Genomic DNA, 3,614 nt, shown 5'->3' with positions numbered 1-3,614 from the left:
TATTTTTTAATTTCTTCTTTAATTGCCTGGTTGACCCACTCATTCTTTAGTAGGGTGTTCTTTAACCTCCTTGCTTTTGGAGGTTTTCCAGACTTTTTCCTGTGGTTCATTTCAAGCTTCATAGCATTGTGGTCTGAAAGAATGCATGGTATGATTTCAATTCTTGTATACTTATGAAGGGCATTTTGTGACCCAGTATATGATCTATCTTGGAGAATGTTCCATGTGCACTCGAGAAGACAGTATGTACTGTTGCTTTGGGATGCAGAGTTCTAAATAGATCTGTCAAGTCCATCTGATCCAATGTATCATTCAGGGCCCTTGTTTCTTTATTTACCGTGTGTCTAGATGATCTATCCATTTCTGTAAGTGGAGTGTTAAGGTCCCTGCTATTACTATATTCTTATCAATAAGGTTGCTTATGTTTGTGAGTAATTGTTTTATATATTTGGGGGCTCCCATATTCGGCGCATAGACATTTATAATTGTTAGCTCTTCCCGATGGATAGACCCTGTAATTATTATATAATGCCCTTCTTCATCTCTTGTTACAGCCTTTTATTTAAAGTCTAGTTTGTCTGATATAAATATAGCTACTCCAGCTAGTAATCTTTGTCTTAATAAACTTTACTATTTTAAAACAAGAAATGTGTAATTTCCAAATAAATAACATATCTTTAAAACCTGATTTGTTTCTCTCTTCACACAATTTATTCATGCTCCATGTTCACCTACATTCATTGACACAATGCCAATAAAACCGTTTTTGTTTCAAAATTTAACTATAGTTGATATGATATTTATTTATTATTTGTGTTTACTTATACAACCAAATAACTTATCATTTGGTGTTAAAGTGTCCAGAGAAACAAAACAAAAATTTAAAGTTATTGTAGGGAGTAAATCATTTACTCTTTAAAAAAAAAATAGGGCAACTACAATATTCAAGGTCTTAAGTCAAGTGCTTCTCATTAAGATGACTAAGGCCAAACCTCTACTCTGGAAAGATGTATATTCAATCAGAGGAAGTAGGTATGTAACTAAGGAGAGTAAATTATAGGCTTTGGTGGCAAATGCACCTGATATTAAATGCTTGTTTACCATTAATCAGCTCTGTGGTTTTGAGCAGGTTTATTCAACTATAAGCCTCATTTTATTATCTACAAAATTGACATAATGCATTACTCCACATGCGCATAATTACCACTAATTTAAATGAAATTATTTATTTAAAATGTTTACTGTCTGTCTGGCACAATTGTAGGCTCTCAACAAGTGCCATATTTTCCCTACACAATAGCATGATTTAATATACAATTTCTATAGCAAGGAACTCTGTAAAATTCTGCTGGGGTACCAAAAAAGAAAAATAGTGATTCATCATCAGGGTGATAGGAAAGTCTTCACAGTAGAAATGTAACTTTGGAAGCTGGAAAGCAGTTAAAGAGGTTTCAGAGAGGTTACAGTATGGTTGAAGGCAATAAGGCAAGGGATGAATAAGATTATGAGGAATCAATGTGGCAAGGTTTGTTGGGCAGGCAATGAGAGACAAGGCAGAGAAGCCTAGGTTAGTGACTGTCATTTAGAAAGTCTCTGAATGAATCGGAATGAAAATATCTTTATAGTGAAACTCAAGAAAAATGTTAAGTTTGATCAAAAGCCAACCATGTCTCTCATTCCTTCTCTGGCTACCAGTTACCCCTATTGTTCTTCCATTGGACCAGTTTGGTCTTCCTCCTCTACCTCATCCTCTCTCTACTTCTTTCTATACCTTCTGGAAGCCAATTACATCTAAACAAATGGTCTTATATGCCCCCATAGACATTTAGTCCTCTAAAATCCATGCTGATTAGATACTTACATGCTCAACTCCAGTACTCTTTGGCTTCATTTTATTTATTTATTTTTACTTTTATTATTTTAATGTTTATTTATTTATTGAGAGAGATAGGGAGAGCAGGGGAGGGGCAGAGAGAGAGGGAGCTACAGGATCTGAAACAGGCTCCAGGCTCTGAGCTGTCAGCACAGAGCCCAACGCGGGACTTGAACGCTTGAACTCACAAACTGCAAGATCATGACCTGAGCCGAAGTCAGATGTTCAACTGACTGAGCCACCCAGGTGCCTCAAGTCTTTTACTTCATTTTAAATCAGCAACATAGTGCATGGACACACTTTAGACTTGATCTTCTTGGTGATAAACAAACATTAAGCCACATTGGAATATTTTAACCTCATTGTCTGCATGATTAATGAGTAATATATTTAAAACATATATGCAGATAGTACTGAAAATCTAAAGAATTAAAAAATAACCAAAAGATACGCCACTTAAAAATTTGGTAAAATTCCTTCCAGATACTTTTGTGTTCTGTTTTAATATAACTTAATCAAAAGAACATAATAAAATATATAATATGATATAACTTTGTGTAACTTTAATTAGCATACATTTATATCATATTTTTATTAAGAATTTAATTATATATATATATATATATATATATCTCACTTGGCTTTTTGGCTAAGATCAAGTGTATTATCTGTTTTTAACAGTTTAATTATATGGTGGGCACCTTGGGCTTTCAGTTGGTTAAGCATTGCACTCTTGATTTTAGCTCAGGTCATGATTTAGCAGTTTGTGGGTTTGAGCCTTGCATGGGGCTCTGTGCTGACAGCTCAGAGCCTGCTTGGGACTCTCTCTCTCTCCCCCTCTCTCTCTGCCTCTCCCTCTATCTCTCTCTCAAAATAAATAAATTAATTAAAAAAATAGTTTAATTATATGTAACATACCATTTGTGACTTGATTTTCCATTTACTGATTTTTGTAGATGTATGTTTTTGTAATGAACATAGATTTACAACATTGTTTTAAACACTACATAATTTCCCATTCTTCTTATATACTATAGTATAGTATGTATTTATGCAAATTAAATCTATGGTTTGAAAATTTTAACAGAATTGTGTAACAATTCCTAACTGTATATCTCAGTGAACATCTATATTTATATGCAATACCAGTAAGTTTCCTCAAATTCACATTGAAATTTTCTGCAATGAGTATAAACAAGAAATACTCAAGTCTGTGAAAACCAGTATTATTATGTTAAAAATGGTGATAGCTTTAAATAATATATTATGATTCTGAGATTTTTATGTGATCCTGAGCACTTGTTAACCATCTCAGAGAATGCTAAGTATTTTGGATATTTATATATTTGTTTTAAAATTTTGAGAATAAAATAAATGGCCAGACCACATGCAAAGAGACTGACAAAATACTGAAATTATTATGTGATAGTATAGAAAAGATCAAACTACTAGTTTGAAATGAAACTCTAGTAAATATGCAACTGGTATAAAAACAAAGAAAAATTAATACTTAAAATGAAGAGTAAAATCTTATAGAATTAGTTCAATTAAAGTATTAGATATAGGTATTTATATGTAGCCAATATATCATTAAGTAAAAATTCAGATAAAATAAAGTAGGATTTTTCATCCATGGCTTTAAATTACAAGGTTATTAAACTCATAACAAATATAAAGTTTAGCCACCCCAAAGATATTATACTTGCTGATCGAGTGTATCATCAAAGACTTAGATTCCTTC

At 32.5% G+C, this 3,614-nt stretch overlaps 1 pseudogene; it reads left to right on the top strand.

The window, feature by feature from the left end:
* Positions 1-2,501: 2,501 nt before the first annotated feature.
* On the top strand, positions 2,502-2,682 carry LOC122231647 (annotated as a pseudogene).
* Positions 2,683-3,614: the final 932 nt, after the last annotated feature.

The sequence above is a fragment of the Panthera tigris genome, chromosome D1 (assembly GCF_018350195.1).
Source record: "Panthera tigris isolate Pti1 chromosome D1, P.tigris_Pti1_mat1.1, whole genome shotgun sequence".
Lineage (NCBI taxonomy): Eukaryota > Metazoa > Chordata > Mammalia > Carnivora > Felidae > Panthera > Panthera tigris.
The sequence above is the reverse complement of the archived record's forward strand: the minus strand, read 5'-3'. Positions and strand labels throughout refer to the sequence as shown.